We start from the raw sequence: 20,193 nt of genomic DNA, 5'->3' as shown, positions 1-20,193 counted from the left end.
TTACAGGCGGAAAATGTAAGCAGAGCGCCCTCTAGGGTGAGCAAGCGGCATCTAGTGCCAACCCCAAACCAAACTCCTTGCAATCCAGTCTCTTCTGGCGGTAAGGATCCCAGGGCTGAGACAATTTTAAGGTTCCATAGGGGCTTTGCTGTTGGTTGCAAACGACACAAGTTCAGGAGGGAATGGAAGACAACGCCTGGGCAGCTTAGTTTTTCCTATAACTCCTTTAAAAATGTGTTACAAGGGATTGAGCTACAGAAGCCTCATGCACATCTGTGTGAGCAAAAACCTTTTCCACTCAAGTTATAAGAGCAAGTTAGAAGCTCTCTTAAACAAGTCTTGGGTGGAGAAGGCTGTGTTTTAAATTTATATTCGCTACAGAGACCATGAAAGAATACCGAAGCCAGGCTATTAGAGTAGAGGGAACTGGCTTGTCCGGATCTGATTAAAAAACAAAAAAACCCAACAAAATGGTTTTCTGAAAGCTGCCGTCTAACCAACCACTCAGGAAAAATGAACGGGGAAGGTGGGAGAGGAGGAGAAAGAAAATGAAAGAAGTGATTTATAATCCAGTGACAGAATCATTGGGAAGTAAAACATCGCACCAGGGACCCAAAGAGGAAGACTGGGCTAGACCCCCCTTTTCAGTGAGAAGAGAATAGGAAGGCAGCCCATCCAACTCCTCGGGAAACAAACCCCACTGCCATTGAGCTACTTGTCAGTCACAGCAACCTTAATAGGACCTTTTAGAAAGCAGGAGGGCAAGCCTTTGTCTCACATAGCAGGGCATGTTGATCAGGAGAGAGCATGCTTGGTGAAGTGGAGGGGCACTGAAAGAGAGGAAGATGGTTGACAAGAGGGATTGACGCAGTGGCTGCATCAACAATGAGCCTGAAGGAAAGAACAACCATGCGGATGGCTGTGTTTTCTTCTGTTGGGCACTGGGTCCCTTTAAGTCAGAACTGACTCAATGGCCCCTTCTGGGATCACAGTACCCTAGGCTGGACCCGCATGGCAGAACAGTCCTCAGTTCAATAAAAGATGGAGCTACTCCCGCTTCCTTCGCCAAAGGATCCCAGAGAGAACTGGAAGCGGCCGGGGTATGTATTCTGTCTCCTTGGAGAAGGCATTCCTTTCTGACTTTCAAATCCTATACATTATTGGTTAGGAGGTTTCTATTATTAAACTGTATGTAGTAAGATCATTGGTCACAACCAATTGACTGGTCCCCTTATGGAGACGTCGTCAGGCTTGTAAAGGAAAAGAGGTGAGGTGGGAATAAAACCCAGATGTTTCCGTCTGGGAGTGAATGAGGCAATGAAGGGTGGTTACAAACTCCACTGAAAATACTGAGGCGGCCAGCCCATAAAGCCTCAGGGGTTCTGGAGTCATCTCTTCCTTTCCTGAGTTGAGAGCACTAGAATCCCGAAAGGAGAGCCCTGGCTCGGACTCACAGTGTGGGGTTATGTTTACACAGCTGGGGGCTGACCCGCAGAAAAGGGACCAGCTGGCCCTGCTGGGGTTCCCAAAGCAGACTTTGCCAAAATTTGTTGTGCAGAACTTTAGTCTCCTCCTCACAAAAAGGGTTCCAATTAGTGATGGAAACGCCATGTGCTCTAGACCATCCAATGGAAGTCTACCACAGCGATGGCTATCTAGTTGATTCTGACTCATGACAGCCACTTGGCTGCCAAAGATAACTGTGCTCCAAGGGCCGATGGCTTGGAGACAGATGGCTAGGCCTTTTTGCCCAGCTCTTCGTGAGTGCACTACAAGGCTCAGCCTTGGGTTAGAAGTTAACACAGGGACAGTTCACATGCTGTATTCACAGTTTCTTTGTTTCCTTGCTTGCGTACGGGAGAAGCAATAGGCATTGGGGTGGGCGGCCGAAAACACAGCATGGTGGATTTGGGTCACGAACTTCACATTTTCTTGCTGTGTGACCTTGGCTGAGTTATGCAAGCTCTCATAGCCTTAATCTCCCCACCTGTGAAAAAAAAATAGTCCTAACCGTAATCGTGAGGAAATGCAGAGAGGTTTTGCAGAATAGTCTCTCGCACCACACCGAGGCCCGTCAAGAAGTTTTGATTTGCATGTAACTCGCTTGCACTTCTTAAATCAATGGCATGTACTTTGATACATGCTCATTAGGATATTCACTAATTGAAACCAAGGAGGGTAACTGAGGGGACAGATCTGCCCTGTCTTTACTCAGATTTTTATTTAAGAAGTTTCTCCTTCCCAGAAATATGGCCCCATATCTTATATTCTTGCATTGATACAACCAGTGTGTTACTCTAAGGAGCAGCGTTTGTGAATTATTACAAACTGATCATTGAATAGGATAACAATATGATTTATCAACTAAACTAGAGCCCCTTTGAAAGCAAAAGGGATCGGTACCAAGGATTATGTCAGGACAGTAGCCGTAGTAAATGGATCTGTCACAGACAAATAGAGACATAATCACTAACAAAGGAATCATTTGGAATCTCTGTGGATGAAAATTTTGAGAAATCGGGTGACCTAAATCTCTAGGAATCAGTTAGTTGTCCTGCAAAATGTAATGTCTCCATAACAAAGTAGAAATAAAACCCCCAAACTCAAAACATCTGTTTGAAGTCATCAAACCTAATGCCCATCTCGTGGTGGATAGCTAATATTTCTTTAAATGCATTTAACATTTTACTCAAACAGTATTGCTTAGGTCCTGTTCTATATCATGCACTGCTCTAGGAGCTGTAGATATAAACACGTCAAACCTGTTTGCGACTTTAATAGTCTATCTTTTCCGGACAGGGGGTAGAAATAAAGAAGTGAGCACTAATAAAAATAAATGCATTCACTCTAACAAGTAAATACCATGGATCGCCTGATGAAGAATAATAGAGTGGGGATTAGACAACGGTTGGACAGTGTTTCCCTAAGGAGATGTAGTCTTCAATGATAAGAATAAGTCCATCACGAGACTGGCCAGAGGAAGAAAGTTAGAAGCAAGTGACCACACGGTGGAAAGGTTGGGTGGAGGAAGAGCAGGGTGCGCTGGAGGAACGGAAGGAAGGCCACACAGATTGAGGCCCACTGAAGGACAGAGAGGGGAGAGAGACACCTAAGGAAACAGGTAGATCATAATATCTTTTTGTTGTTTGTGATTAGCTGTTTGCTTATTAGGGGCACTGCTACCCCCACCCCACTCACCCATAGAAACGTCATCCTTTCAGGCACAAAAGGGGCTGACTTCCAGGCTCAGAAAGAAAGTTAATTGAAAAAGTCACATCTGGGGGTAGCACACGATTGACAAACAACAATAGTTCTGTGTTCTCTCTGGGAGCGCTGACTACATGGCAGGGAAGTTTGGTTTCAGTCCAGGCTAAACCCATGCACTCTACGACCTTAGGCAAACACCGACTGAATTCGTTTCCCATTTTCATCCTTACATAAAGGTGATCATATCTGCTCCGTTAGGTTGCACAATGGGGCTGCGTAGAGATCCACATGCCAGTTCTTTTACTCAGACTTCTTTTTTTTTTTTAATGTTTAGAAATATTTAATCATTTTGAAACAAACCATGATCCATACAATAATGCACTAAAAAATGTGGAATACATGCTGTCCTTACCAGGAACTAATGCTGCGACTGAACATGTTTTTTTCTACGGCAAATAAAGTGTGGACATCAGAAAAATCACAATTAAGTGTTGAGACTTTGAAAGCCATTTTATGTGTGAAATATAATTTAACAAATTCTTGTGAAAAATTTAATGATGTTTTAAACAATGACAGCATTCTACTAAAAATTCATTTAAATGAGAAATATGCCAAAAATAAAATACTATACATAATTTTAATGGATCATATTTGTAAATTGTACTTATGCTGAAATTAAAAAATATTACAATACTATTTTTGCATCCTATGAACATTTTTGTTGCTCCATATAGACCAAATATTTAATCAAGAACACCACCACCCCACTCCCTGGTCAATGGTGTCCCGCTTTACAAATGTTAAAATCTGGTTACCTTACTCTAAGGTTAACTCTAGCTGGACTTCTGTGTTAGTACGGTGGGTTGACTAGAGGAACTAATCCAAAGACACTCATATGTGTGTAAGCAAGAACTTTATATCAAAGAGTAAATGTATATTAAGAAAACATCCCAATCAGGTAAAGTCCTTAAGTTTGATATTCACCCATATGTCTGATACCAGTCTATAAATTTCTCTTCAAACTCATGCAACATATGCAATGATGCAGAATGCAGGAATATCATAGGCCAGCGGGTGGGAAGTCTTGTGAATGCAGTGGTGGTGGAAGCATCTCAGCGCTGGTGTGGGTCTCCTTGTTGCTCAGCTCCAGGGCTCTGGCTCCATCAGCGTAGCTCCATGTGGCTTAGAATCATCCATCAGTAAGCAGAGAAGTTGGAGTATTTAGAAGACTGACTCCCTTATCCATTGGATGAGGATGTCTTTTCCTCAAGATATTTACATTCCAGTAAAGTTGTCAGTGTTCCAGAAGCAGCCGTTACTCGTCAGTGCAGGTGATGTCCTGAGCAGCTGACCAGAAGGGTGGTGTCCACAGTGCCAGTGCCATAGGAACACTTCTTATGTGTATGTCTTCTCACGTGAAAGCGGACCACATGTCTGACTGGAAGTGGCATCAGCAGTCTCAGTGCCATTGCGTGTCTTCACCTTCTCCTCAGTGCCAGCAAACAGCGGTGAGTGTCTTGTGTGAAAGACCATGGCTGTTCAGTTGTTAGCCAAGAGTTATGTGGCACATCATAAGAGTGACTTGAAGATAAAGAGCCTTCGCTCTTGGAAGCACATACACATCTAAATTCTGATTGTAGCTGGAAATGCTATCGTTCAAATATAATCGGGTCTCCTTTCTCATGCATTTCCAAGTGCTGTCTTAACTCCCCTTTAAAGAACAGAGTGGAACTCAGCCCACTAGGTGGTCCACGTGGAGGGAGAGTTACTCAGACTTCTTATAGGCACTCTGTAGACAGTCCTCACATGGAGACATAGTTAGGTTCTGAAGACTGGGGCATCGTGCATAAATAAGTGTTATGCAAAAACAGAGGATGATCACATCAGGTCCCCCAAAGGTAGGATGCTTACATCATAGCATACCTCTCAAATAAGATCAGGATATGTCAGCCAAACCACTGAGAATCATGGCCCAATCAAGTTGGCACATAACTTTAACCCTCCTGACAGTCTGCCTCTCCTCTCACACGCCACTGCTGATTCTGGCTAGCTATACCTCATTAATGTGCAAAATACGTTGTAGAATTTTTACTATTGCCATATATGTGAAATATCAGCTAATGTGGCTGTCAATAAGGGAGCAATAGGTGTACAGATACCTCCTCTTTCACGTTTGGTATGTGTATTTCTAGAGCTCACAGTTGAAGCATTTAAGGCAGCGGTTCTCAACCTGTGGGTCACGACCCCTTTGGAGGTCGAATGACTCTTTCACAAGGGTCGCCTGATTCATAACAGTAGCAAAATGACAGTTATGAAGTAGCAACAAAAATAATTTTATGGTTGGGGAGCACCACAACATGAGGAACTGTATTAAGGGGTCACAGCATTAGGAAGGTTGAGAACCACTGATTTCAGACATAATTCACATACTTTCTTCGTGGTGTCTGCCTCTCTTCAGACTCCATCAAGAACGGTTCAAAGACAAAGTGCATATGAGGGGAAAGCTCAGGTCTTTAACAGCATCATCAATAAGGCAAAGAGACACCATTTAGAAAAGAGAGAAAGAAAGCTTGCAGGATACTTTCATACACAGTATATCAAAACATAAGGAGATGAGTCATAAGTATTGTCTTAGATAATTTAAGAAGGTGGTGAATATAAAAGGAGGCCTGGTGGCACATGCGGATTAAGCATTGCTCTGCTAACCATAAGATCAGCAGTTCAAACCTACCAGCTGCTCCACAGAAGAAAGATGAGGCTGTCCATTTCCATAAAGATTTATAGGCTAAGAAACCTTAAGGAGAAATTCTACTCTATCATATAGGCTCACTACTCCTTAATAATAGGAGGGTTTAGATGACTATGAAATGTTCTCAAATATTTGAAGTTCAATATAAGAACAAGAGTATAAATATGTGACCTGTTTTTCCCCTGTAGAAGGGTACTTTCACAATTATCTCCTTTCTGAGGTGGTCATGAGGGTGATCATTTATCTGTTTTAATGAACATCATCATCAACAACAAAATCCACTGCAATCAAGTTGATTCTGACTCATAATGATCATCTACAGCTATAAATTATCACAGAGGAAGACAGCATCAACTTTAGTTTGTGGGTTTGAACCTCCAACCTTGTGGTTAGCAGCCCAGTGCCTAATCTATAGCAGCAACACAAGGGGCAATGTTTGGGAGAAAGAGAAATTGAGAAAAGAAGGCTCATGAAATTCATCAGACTATCTGCTTGGTATTTGGGAAGAGTGGTTCTCTTGAAGGGAAATATTTTCCTTTTTTCCCTCTTAAATATTTGACTATTTTCCTTGCCAAGGGCACTGCAATTAGCTGTCTAGGCTGTGTCATAAAGACACTTCAGTGAAGGCTGAATGATATGGTCTTGCTTTTCCTCATTGCTAATATTGTTTACTGTTGGTCTGTGCACTTAGCCCTCGCTCTTCAGCCAACAGGAAATGACACAGCCATGGGAATGCTGAATAAGAAGTCATTGTCCAATGATCACCTCTTTTCTGTTTACCGAAAATCTGAACAAAGAATGTTTGCATTTTTAGAGAAGCATACCGCATCATTTTGGTTCTGTGTATTATAGGGCATGCAAAACCCTTTCCAGCTGCCCCTTCCATACTCGAATGCCTTGGGTTCCTCATGACATTTCCTTGTTTTTCAGTATTTCCCTCAAAAGCTATCAACTGATTGACACAGATCTAATACAAGTTATCAGATCTGTTGCTTTCTTGATCTACTGAGCAGTGAAACCCACTTTGTACCAGTCTGTCAATTAAATAAAGAAAGACCTCTCTGAAGAAGAAATTTTAGAGAACAAGCTCTATAAAAAATTATTCTTTGGGGAAAGCACGCAGGACATTCCAAAGACATACCTTTTTCGTTCTTGGGTTGCCATTGTTAAGGGGCAGTGAGTCAGTACTAATGACATTCTATCACGATGTGCAACAGAACAAAACACTACCCGGTCCTCAGAACCATTGCTACGAGGAAGCCCCTTGCTACCCACTACTAACCAAACATCAGACAAGTTGTTAAACGACTCCAAGACAGTATATATAAACAACACAAAAGGCCATTATAAAGAAAGAAAAACATTTCAGAGCCAGCAGTGGATGTCCAAATCAACCTCTTAAAAATGGTCGGCGATTTCCTCCTCCTGTGCTGGTTTCCTGAGATGGGATCCCTAAACCCACTGCCTCAAGCTGATTCAGACTCAGCAGCCCCTTAGGGTTCCTGAGAATGTGAATCTTTTCTCTGGAGGTTTCACCTTTGTGGGTTTGAACCTCCAGTATGAGAGTCAGCAGTCAATACTTACCCGACAAGCCTAGAAATAAAACTGACAAAGAGCTGCAAACTAAAAGTAGAGTCAATCTTAATGACATGGAGTAAAGTTATTAAGACCTTTATTTGCTGATGTGGAAAGACTCAAAATGAGAAAAAACAACTGAAATTATCCAGTAATAATCAGAAGATGGAAGGTCCAGAGTATGAATCTAGTAAAACTGTTGCCATGAAATGTTAAATGGAATGCCTAAAGGTTGATAAGCTAGGTAGGCACATGTGAGCTGAAATAGATTGGCATTGGATATTTGGAATTAGACAATCATATGAAGTACTATGCCAGGAATAAGAGATTTGAAAAGAATGACATCAAAGATTTTAAGATCCATCATGAAGTACAGCAATATCAGTGCTAAGATAATGTCTATACATCTACAAGTTAATACAGATATTATTCCAATGTATGAACCAATTAATTCCAGAGACGGAGAATTTTTACCAACTTCTGTAGTCTGAAATTCACCAAACAGGAAGTCAAGTAGTAGGATAAGTGATACTACATTCTGAAGAGTGTAATCAACTACACAGGAAAAATGTATATAAATTGCTGAATGGAAAACTGACTGGTTCTATAAACCCTCATCCAATTCACAATAAAAAGTTGTTTTTAAAGATGCATTGATAATTGCTAGTGGTTAAAGTACAAAAGTTGGACACCAACAAGAAGTACTTTCAGCTGGAAAATATGACTGGTAATAAAAACAATGTTAGAAATTACATGCTAGAATTTTGCAAAGCCAATGACTTATTAATTGCAAATACCTCTCAAGAATATAAATGGTGACTATATACATGGAGCTCACCAGAATGAATACACAGGGATCTAATTGATTACATCTGTAGATGGAGATGATCATCATGCTAAATATAATCGGCCAGGAGCTGATTGAGGAACAGACTATCAATAAATCATATGTGAATTAAAGCTAAGCTGGAGAACATTAAAACAATTCCATTACAGCCAAAGTATGAACTTGAGTATATCCCACCTGAATTTAGACAATGCTTGAAGGGCAAATTTAATGCATCGAACACTAGTGACTTAAGACCAGACAAGTTGTGAGATGACACCAAGGATATACATGGAGAAAGCAAACAGTACTGAAAAGACAGGAAAGAAAGAAACCCCAAAATGGATAACAAAAGAGATTCTGAAACTCATTCTTTAATCTCAACTAGCAAAAGCACATAGAATAAAGGACGAAGCAAAAAAGATGAACAGAAAATTCCTAAAGGCAGCTAGAGAAGACAAAGTAAAGTATTGTAATGTAATGTTCAAAGGCATGGGGTCAGAAACCAAAAGGAAGAACATTTCATAAGCTTCAACTTGCGATTCTGAAGGGCTCTAAGGACAAAACAAGGAACTGCGGTGCCACAGTGCAGTACACATTGAAGTGCTAACCACAACATGCACGGAACAAACCCACTGGTCACTCCAAGGGGGAAAAGGAGGCTCTCTGCTCCTCTGAAGTCTCTAGAACCCAGAGGCATAATTCGACTCTGTCACATAGGGTTACTATGAGGCAGAATTGACTTGATTGCAATGAATATGGTCACGATACTGAACGGCAAAGGAACCATCAAGAGCAGATACGCATTCACCATACCAAAAACAATGGCTGGTTTTCAACCACTTAAGGAGGTAGCTAACCTATGAGAAAGAATCGATAGTACTATAGCAAGAAGTTCAAGAGGAACTGAAGGCATGGCGGAAAATAAGGCTCCAGGCACTGATGGAAACCAGTGAAGAGGTTAGCAAACGGAGGCTGTGCGGGAGATACAGTCTCATCTCTGCCAAGAAACTTGGAAGAGAAATCTGGCCGATCAGCTGGTTGAGATGATCCAATGAAATGCATAACGTATCAACCAGCACCACGAACAGCACATGCCTGCTAGAGGAGCAACCACATCGGCCTTTGAGGATGTGCATCCAGAATGCTCCTTAGAAGCGAGAATGCCAAGGCCCCTCACATGCTTTAGACACATTCTCAGGAGAGATCAGTCCTGAGAGAACAGCACCATGCTTAGTAAAGTCGAGGTTCACTGAAAAAGATGAAGACCCCGAATGAGATGAATTGACCAGGTGATTGCAAGAATGTGCTCAAATGTTACAATTGTGAGCCTGGTGAACGGCAGGACAGTGTTTCCCTGGGTCGCACAGGAGTCCTTCTGAGTTTGAGTCTACTGAAGACAACAGTTCACAATGAAACAGAAGATTCTTAGAACTGGACCCAAAACAAAATCATGATAATTGAAGAAAACATTGCATTTGTCGAGGATTTCATTGTCCTTGTGTATGTAACCAATGTCCCGGCAGCAGGAGTCAAGAAGTCCAATGACATATACCATCTGACAGATGCATGGTAAAGAGTGCTTTATAGTGCTGTAGAGCAAGTACAAGTTTGAGGACTGAGGTGCCCCTGACCGAAGCCATAATATTTTCAATTGCCTCGTATGCTTGTGAAAGTGGAACAGGGACTCGGGAAACCTGGGGACGAATGCTTGGAAGATGGCATTGATGAGGGATTTTCAAAGTAGCACTGACTGCCAGAAGAACAAAACACAATCTGTTTTGGAAGAAGTACTACAAGAATGCTCCTTAGACTCACAGATGTCGAGACTGCATCTCATGTACTTTTGACAAATTGTTGGGAGAAGAGTAGTCTCTGGAGAGGAACAAGGGCTTCCTTTGTTTGCTAGAGAGTCAGTGAAAAAGAGGACGACCTCACAGAGACAAACGTTCGTTATGTTAAAAGTACTCAAAGGGGTTCCCACGGTGGAATTCCTGGTTGCTCACCCAAAGGTGGGTTCTTCCAGACCCAACTGCTCACTTGGAGAATAATGTCACAGTCTCCTTTCTTAAAGATTGAAACTTTGGAAAGCTGTTCTGCCAAGTTGGTATTAGTCAGAATTGACTATCAATGGGTTTTAGAAAGAGCAGTCAAAGAAAAGCAAAGATCTTTGCTTTAAATCAAACATATTTCAGATCATATTACAGAGACTGCCAGGGCCTCTGCCAGTTTGCTGAGATATGCTGAATTGCGTAATTTCTGATGGTGTAAATAATCAAGTACTGTTCAGCTCAGGCCAATTTAAAAGTTGGAATCAGAGACATCCTATCAAGGTTCTAGAAGAATCCTAAGTCCCGTGATGGAAGTTCTTAAGCTAATGTATCCAAGAAAGCAATAATGTCAAAAATTACTGAGACTCAGAATTTAAGGCAAAAGGGCATTAGAGAACACAACAATGAAAACAGGCAATCGTCACTAGAGTATTTTCCCAGAGCCCATAGTGAAGAAACAGAAGGTGCTTGGGTAAGGTAACTTGAAATACTCAGCGTCACCAAGTCATTTCCAATTCCTAACAACCCCCAAGGAAAACCCACTGCCATCAAGTCAATCTCAATTCAGAAGGACCCTGCCCTGAACTTCTGAGCCTGGACATCTTTACAGACACAGACAGCTTCCCCTTTCTCCTGCAGAACTGCTGACATGGAGGAGAACAGCCCAGCGCTTGTCCCACAGTGCCACCACGCGACCTGAGGACATGCCAAGGGGAGTCATTAGCTTAGGCAAATAGAATGGCAAACAGTGTTTGAAGGCATTGACCAAAAAATTAAAGATATTTCTTCTTCCTTTTTTTTTCTTTGAAGATATCTCTTTTTGGACCATTAGCTCCCAAATATTTGGGGGGCAGCAGGCTATTACTTTGGTAAACCAAACCAACTAATCAACACACTAACCACACAAGAAAGAATGAGCCACAGATAGTTTTAGGTGATCGTTCCCAGAATTAGAGTGACATTGTGCCAATACTTTTGATGATAAACCTGAAAGAAATGTCTGCTTCTGGAACTCTATAAATGTATTTAAAAATCCACTGTTTAATGGGCTTAGGTTCGAAATGGAGTCGCGCATCGCCTATGTACAAGATGAGCATGGATCACTCCTGGGTTGCCGTGAGTCAGAACTGACTGGAGAGCAGTTGGTTTGGAGTTGAAGGAATCCCAGTGCAGAATGTGAGGTCCATTTGTTATAGAACAAATTTTATTTGGGGAGGGGAAGGAGGTGTTCTCTTTTGACACAATCGATTTGACTTTATCAAATCTAATCCAGTGCTTCAGATCGTATTTCAGCTGCCAAAGGCAGCAACTAGCTGTGTTTACCAAGGGTTGTCATAGTCTGTTTGTTAAAGACGGTAGAAAATATAATAATATACATTTATTTTTACTTTTTGTTACAGAAATGGAGAGAAAAATGTTTCATTTAATTATTTACAAAAATTTTATTTATGCCTTGTCCTAGAAAATCCCTCTTGTAACATTTCTGCATAACCAGCCTGCTTTAAACCCCAAATCTTGTTTCTCCCTTTGAAGGATACTGGCTTCAGGAAGAGGACATCCTGGAAAATATGCCTACACCCTCAGAGGCAGTGGTTCTCAACTTGTGGGTCGGGACCCCTTTGGAAGGTCAAAGAGCCTTTTACAAGGGTCCCCTAAGACCATTGCAAAACACATATTTCTGATGATCTTAGAAACTGAGCCACTGCTTCTCTATCCGTCTCCAGGCAGGTCCAACCACATGCAGATAGGTCCACCTGCCAGTACCCAGCGGGAAGACTGTTACCCATGCTGCACCATGCTTCAAGACAAAATTTCATTTATTTGTAATTTAAAATAAACATTTCACAATATATAATTACATATTGTTTTTGTGATTAATCACTATGCTTTAATTATGCTCAATTTATAGCAATGAAAATACATCCTGCATATCAGATATTTACATTACAATTCAAAAGAGTAGAAAAATTACAGTTTTGAAGTAGCAATGAAAATAATGTTCTGCTTGGGGGTCACCACAACATGAGAAACTGTATCAAGGGGTTGCAGCCTTAGGAAGGTTGAGAACCACTGCTCTAAGGTAAATGAGGCCCTAATAAGGTATTGCAATGTTTTCACAATGTAAAAGAATAAGAAAACCACAATGCATATAGACATATATGTTTGAAGAACATTGCTCCTTTATCCCTGACCGGCAAGAATCTTACTTTCTAGAAACATCTTTGAGAGCCCCATGTGTACTTCAACATGACCTTGGGAACCCGCTTGGACGGGCACTGCTGTTTATCTGCTAGCTGAGATATTGCTCACTGGGTGCTATTGAATGTTACTTTGAGCTGACTGGTAGTGCCTTAAAACAGGCCGTACAAGTGAGGGTCAAATGACCTACTACGATTTGATTCTGGGCCTTGTCTCAGACTTCTCTTCAGGTCGCATCACTGACACCAAACCAGGGCAGTCTGGCCATAGCTAACTGAATGTAGAAGCATTATAATGCAATGTCCAGTGACTAGCAAAATACTGTCATGTGCAGGAAAAGAAAACAAACAACAAGACAACAGTAAAACCCAAAGTGTCCTTTAAGACAAACCTGTGCTTTGAAAGCAAAGAGATCTTCACACAGCAAAAAATAGAATTCATCTTAATTTTAACTCTGAACAGCAAAAGAAAAATTCCAAAGCTACCATCAGCACATTGAATATCGCTATTGATCTTAATAAATATTTGCTGAGGATTTATGCCAGCACACTTTGTTCTGGCTCATAGCCTCTATGCTGCCTCTGGAAATGCCCCATGGTACTTCCCTAGTGTCATAGCAAAACTGGGGAATCAATCCAGTGACTGCTCTCAGGAGTGCTCATGTCATCAAGCACCCCCTACCCCCACTCCCACTCCCCCCCACACACAAACACACCAAGTCTAGGTTAATATTAGATGAGGTCATGAGAGGCTTTTAACGCCTTGGCATCATGGCTTTTAAGGTGGTTCACATAGATTGAAGCAGACATTTGAAAGCAAACTTTATAATGCTGTAAACATCTTTCACACTGAGGAAAGAGCCAATCAGGGAAAATAATAAATAATAAAATATATTTTTATTTTTAAAAATGAGCTGAAACAAGAGGCATATCTGCATCCTAAAGAGGAGTTTATTCATTATAAAATACAGTGGAAGTCATTCAACTTTGATTCATTCTCTAGTCAAGCTAACTAGTCATCACCCAATTAATACTTTTCGGACACATTCCAAATATAGTCCTTTCCAAAAAGAATTTGTTATTTATAAATTCATGGTTTTATTTTTATTCCAAGTTCTCAGTCTGCAGTGTTTCAACAACTTTTTAAAGTGCTACCTGGTCTGTACTTCTCTATTCACTGGAGTAGAAAGCCCAGGCTCTTACAGAGCTACTAGTGGTTTCTAGGTGCCAAGCCCTCAGTCACAGATCAACACGGAACCACTTTGCCACCAGAGCTCCGAATCTGGTCATAGTTTGACACAGTTGAAGGAGGTTTCATTCAGGGCATGGTCTACTGTTAGTACAAATCAACAGTAGGCAGACACCAGCTCACTTCCATGCCAGGTCTGGATCCTGCATCTGGCTCATCCACTCCCTGTTCCATCGGTTGCTGATCCCAGGAGGCAACAGCCAACTTCTTATCTTGGAACCATTCCATTTGGCATCCACCAACTTGCGATCTTTCTGCTGCATCTTTCTGCTGCATCTTTCTGCTTCCTGTTCAACAGCCCCTGTAGCTGCAGGACTCAGGAGAAGCTTCTTAACTTACATCTGACTCATAAACTTGAATGGAACTGGATTTACCCACGTCTACAACTGTGTGAACCGTTTTTGATGGAACCCTCTTTCTATACGCACACATACAAGTGTTACTGGTTTTGCTTCTTCAGAGTCATAAGCTAGTGGCAGCCTCTGAACTATGAGAATTCTTGAATTTTTCCAACTGACTAATTCTTCCAGTCTTGAAACACTCTCAAGTGGATAAATAGATTAGGACCTGCAATTCTAACTGTGAAAAAAAGTTTTCTGTAATATTATAAAATGTTTGAAGCATAGAGCTAGGACATAAACATAAGGACAATGATACAGGAAGTCTTTTGGTGAGCAAATTATTGGGCGAATCCTAGGTCATTGACAAAGAAGAAGAGTCTCAATGAAGTGGATTAATCTAGTGTCACGACAAAGGGGCTCACACATGACCGTTGGGAAGACGGCGCAGGAATGGGCAGTGTCTCGTTCTGCTGTACCTCGGCTCACTATAGGTCAGAACTGACTCTATGCCACTTAACAACAACCAAATCCTTGTTAGCCACTGTTCTCACACACGACTCCCAAGAAGAACATGACTATGAGGAAAATCTGTTCACCTTACAACACTGGGTGGAAGATTGCAAATCCAAATCCAATTTGAGATCTACGCAGGGGGAAAGTCAGCTCTATTCTTTTCTGAAAAGGATCTCTAGGTTTTCAAAGGGGGTGGATGTTGGGTGCCATTGACTGCTTGTCAAGTTCCAAACAAGAGGCGAGTGCCCTGGCATGAGCCCGCTGAGTTTCCTCCTGTTCCTTTCCAAGAGGAACAACCTGTCTCTCTTTTCCACCAGGAACCACTATTATTCTGATTTTATCCTTAGTTTGCCTGAGGTAGTTAGTTCATTGTGCCAACCTGGCCAGTTAAACACATGTGGGGTTAATTGATGGACGGAGGGATAAATGGCTCCGTGAATGTCGCCTTTCTAGTTCTTGGGTCTCTTGCTTTGTGATGGTCGCACCAGGGTGCAGCTGCCTTAGCCAGTTCCCTGCTTCAACTGGCAAGGCTCACTTCCTACAAGACATCTCCGAGGAGAAGCCGCGTGGCCCTACCCAGATGTAGCCCTGGGTGCTGCAGCACCCATGTGGAGACCCCTGGCAGCGCTGAGATGCTTACACGTTCACTGACTCAGCTTTCCTCCTGCAGTCAGTGTCATCGTGTGTGTTTTGTGAGATGGAGGACTTTGTGGATTGGTGTCGGAATTATGGGATAATGTTGGACTTGTGGGTTTGGACAGCACTGGGTTGGAATGTTTTCCTGATGTACATTTACCCTTTACATAAAACTCTCTTATACATATGAATTTCTGTGGATTTGTTTCTCAAAAGTACCCAGACTAACACATTGCCTATTAGGTAAATAGTCACCCAGTGTAAAAATAATGTTTGGAAAGCAGCATTTTGCTAATGATATCTTGAAAGATAAGAGATCTTTAAATTGAAAAAAAGGAAGACGATGATATGTCTATGTTTGTATGGAATATGAATGAGTGCTTTTACCTTCGATTCACTTAGGTGATGGCTCACGCTCTGCTGTCTGATTTCAAGAGATCTGTGGAGAAGCTGAAGTAAGAAGCTGCAAAAGAGCTGCCTTGCGATAGAACTATTCCACTGTTCGGAGGATTGTGGCCTCAGTCAAGCACGGTATTCACTCTTCCCTCCTCTGTTTAAATATACACCACAGGAAGCCTTGAAGTGAGTGTGGGGGAGACTCCAGGCTCCAGTTAGCCTGAAGATGTGTGTACTGTGGTGATCCACTCCTCTTTGCTTTGAAAATGGTGACTAATCATAGGTTTGAGAGACATCTAGATATCGTGACTTCATATGGTGTTGGGAATAAAGATATTTTGATGCTAGCCTCAGATGACTGCTAATGAGCTGTGTCATCTTGGGCCAATATTTAACCTCTTGGGTGCCAGGTTCTTCTGTAAAATTAGAGGACTGACCTAGACGAGCTTTGAGATCAACGTCAGTTCCAAAAAGCCGTGCCAAGGATTCAGATTGTTTTTTCAACCCCTTAGGTTGTCTTTTAGATCAACCATGTCCTCCATTGCCTACCTCCCACCACACCTCAGCAGCAGGGATTTCCACATGTTGCCCACTTTCCCAGCCTCGCCTCCTCCACAGCCATTTCCATATTGGGGCCCAAGCATGCAAACTATGTGAGATGTTGAAATCACTGGTTAACAAGGCATTTGGTTTCTGTGCCATTCAAGTCTCATAATCCAGAAGCACTGAGAAAATTCAGGAGCGCAAACTACCAAATGGTCACGCCGGTGCATTTATGGGCACGCACACACCCACGGCTCAGAAATAGTATCATGTCATCTCTGCCAGATTTGGGGGCTGGAAGCTATTTTTACCCTCGATTTTATTGAGGTTTAATAACTTCTTAAGTACATGGTTGAATGAATCTTGGCAAACACATTTGCTTACTTATCAATTTTCAAAGCAAGAAAATAAACGACTGGCATCACCATACAAAGCATCTCGTGTTCCTTTCTCTCAGTCTCCTCTTTCCCCCCAAGAGCAACGGCTAGTCAGATTTTATTCCCATTTTGCCTACAGCTGAAATTCATAATTTCTATTTCTCAAAATTATATATTTAATGTTTATGAGAGGTGTTAGTCTGCAATTTTCATTTCAGTTAGTGTCCATTTTAGATGCTGGTATTGATGTTATCCTGGCCTTATGAAACTTATGTTTTCAAAATTTTGTGTAAGTTTTTTTTTTTTTTCCTGAAGTGTTTAATAGAATTCGTTCACAAAAGCCCTGGGCTAGGTGGGATCATTTTATTTTTGTGGAAAGGATTATAGTTATAAAAAAAGCTTTTGGTGATAATTTCAATTTCCTTAATACATAAAACTGTTACGCAAGTTGTAATATTACTCATAATTTTTCTTGAATCAGTTTTGATAGTATTCAGGGGATTTGGACATTTCATGTGTTGTCCAATTCTTTAGAAAGAATTGCTCTTAATATTTTCTTATCATTCTATATCCAGAGTCTGTGAAGATTGATGTTTTCTTTGTCATTTTTGACTTTGCATTTTATGTTTTCTCTTGAACAGTGTTGCTAGAGTTTTATAAATTTCGCTAACTTTTTGAAAGAATCAACTTTTAATATATTAATTTTCTTGTTTGATGCTTATTTTTTATTTCTGCTCTTGTCTTTATCATTTATTTGTAGTGTACTTTTCTTTTTTTAGGTCTTTAAATTAAAAGCATATATAATTGATTTTAGACTTCTCTGTTGATAATTATAAGCAATGAAAGCCATGAATTTCCCATTTAGCACTCTTTTAGCTCAATCATATAAATTTCAATATGTTGTATTTTTATCATGGTTCTGTTAAAAATATTTTCTAAATTCTCTTGTCATTTCTTCTTTCACCAACGGACCATTTTGAAGAATGTAGCTTGAGTTCCAAATATTTTTCAGTTTTCTTCTCTTTTTTTTTTTTTACTGCTGAGTTCAAATTTAATTCTGCTGTAGTCAGATAGAGCTCTCTTTCTGAATTCATTCTTTGGCAATATATTGAAATCTTCATATGGTCTTTTTCCATGAATATTCCTATGTTCTTGAAAGGAATGTGTATTTTGTATTTGTATACAATTGGAAGTAGTGCTTTATAAAAGTCAGCTATGTCAGTGGTTGTTAATACTGTTTAAATCTTATATACTGTGATTGTTTTTCTCTTTTAAATATACTTTCTGTACCAATTTTTGAGATAAATAAGTTGCTAAAGTTTCCAGTTCTAGTTGTGAATTTGTTTACATTTCTATTTAGTTTTTGTCCATTTTTATTTTACATACTTTGAAACTTTGTTAATTAGTGTGTCACATTCAAAGCTGCCAAGTTGAACTTGTTTATCTTTATAAAATGTCCTGATAGCTCCTTGTTTGAAGCAAACTCTGTGTCTAAGAATTTTCACACCAACTTTCTTATGATAATCCTTTGGTTGAGGCATTTGTTTATTTCTATCATTTTATTTCCAAACTCCTGTGTCTCTTTATTTAAAATGTGCTTTTGGGGATGTTGCTCTTGGCAATAGGCTATAGTTGAGTCCTGTATTATTATTAATTTTGATGATCTTTGCTTTCAATTGGAGCTTTCAACTTATTTTTTAATGTTATAACTGATATTTTAATTTGGACACATATTTAAAACTTTCTCTTTTTAATATGTCATGTAAAAAATTATCTTGATGTCAACCTTTCATTTGGAGTTACTTGTCTACATTTTAAAGAAAGTAAATCAGTAAGTAGAACATATATATAAAGCTAAAAAAAAAAAACATCTCACTATTGAGTCAATTCTGACTTGCAACAACCCTGGAGGACAAGGTAGATGGCATAGAACTAAAGAAAGAAGGCAATGGGATGTACATCGAGTAGGAACATGAAACAGAAAGAACTTGTCGGTGGATCGGCGTCAAAGTGGGGTACTACAACAGGTGATGATTCTCTGCCAAGCCTTGATACTGCTAAATATTTTCTAAAACATAATTTGTGGAATGGTAATTAAAGAAGTAAAGGACATATCACCACATGGAAAGGAGAACAAGTACATAGTCATTAAGCTCATATTATAAATTAATATGCTGGAGGAATATCCATTAGCAAACACAATGAACATTGAACTCAATATGCCTTTATCTGATTCACTTGGAAACAAAGATACAGTCTGATTTCTCAGTCCTTGCTCAGCAGAGAGAAAACATAAACCAGGTGAGAGAATCCCACTCTAGCACCATTCCTGATGTTAGACACGCAGCAGGTGCTAGTTCCTTTGACAGCTCCCTTGTGGGCCATGTACATGTTCCACATGATCTCAATTGGGTGCTCATGTTGGAGAGAAAAAGGCTCAGGAGTGATTAAAGAAAATACCCTGTCCTAAGTTCTAAGAAAGAGTCTTATTCATAAAATGGTATCTAGACATTTTTAGTCTTCTAACCATGGGCTTCATTGCTATGTAGAACTAAACAAGAGGAAATGTTCCAGAAAAGAGGATGGCTCCATAAAAAAAAACAACCATTGCTATAAAAATCATAAAACCGTTGTTAAACAAAACATACAAAAATGTGAAGCCATGGTTTCTCCACATATCCCCCATCTAGGTTGGTACATCTCAGCAGGGTGTGTTTCCATCTCTCTAATCCTCCCAGGAAGAATTCTGCCCTCTTCAGTTAGTACCCCATCAAAAGAAGTGTTTGCATCCTCCAGGAACTTACATTGTTTCTTTTTAATGTTCTTAGAGTTTGATAAGAAAAATATGTGAAGCTACAATATCTGGGATGTAGGGTAGGTGAGGTAAGGTTTTCTAATGAAATTCTCACAGAACAGCCCTTGCTACCTTGTGGAATAAGTAGGTACATGGTCATGATTACAAAGAACCACCTCAACCCAACTTCCCTGGCCCCTTTCTCACCAATGCAGTCTTCTGTTTTCTGGAAACATCTCCATAACAAGTCCCTGTAATGGTTTTGCATTCTTTAAGAAAATCTAGCAAGTTTATCCTTTTGGAATTCCAACAATGATCATAACCCCTCTCCCTTGATTTGAACTGATCCAACAGATCCTATTGGGAGCCACTGTTTGGACTAACCCTTGCTTTCTGGATCATATTGGTAAGTCTGACACTTGTCTCTGGTTATGATTCATTCTACACAATTGTCTTCGCTAACCTCATTTTTGGGGGCAGTATTCACTTTTCTGAAGGCCCCCTAATGAAACTAAGCCATGCTATAATACTGAGAGAACTTGTCTGCAGCCATCCACTGATCACAGAAAACCAAAACCCAACCTACTGCTATCAAGTCATTTCAGAGTGACCTAACCTCACTCACTGATATCAAGTCAGTGCTGACTCACAGTGACCCTGTAGGACAGGGTAGAACTTCTCCTTGTAGGTTCCTGAGACTAACACTTTACAGGAGTAGAAAGCCCTGTCTTTCTCCCT

The 20,193-nt window shown here is 40.5% G+C and overlaps 1 long non-coding RNA gene across 1 annotated transcript; it reads left to right on the top strand.

The window, feature by feature from the left end:
* The first annotated feature begins 57 nt into the window (after window positions 1-57).
* LOC142424528 (uncharacterized) lies at window positions 58-19,862 on the top strand. The gene is made up of 3 exons (XR_012779371.1): window positions 58-1,100; window positions 15,748-15,876; window positions 19,810-19,862. It is a non-coding gene; the product is annotated as an uncharacterized LOC142424528 (long non-coding RNA).
* Window positions 19,863-20,193: the final 331 nt, after the last annotated feature.

This window comes from Tenrec ecaudatus, chromosome 13 (assembly GCF_050624435.1).
Source record: "Tenrec ecaudatus isolate mTenEca1 chromosome 13, mTenEca1.hap1, whole genome shotgun sequence".
NCBI classification, from domain to species: domain Eukaryota; kingdom Metazoa; phylum Chordata; class Mammalia; order Afrosoricida; family Tenrecidae; genus Tenrec; species Tenrec ecaudatus.
Note: the sequence above shows the minus strand (reverse complement) of the source record. Positions and strands in the feature narration are given on the sequence as shown.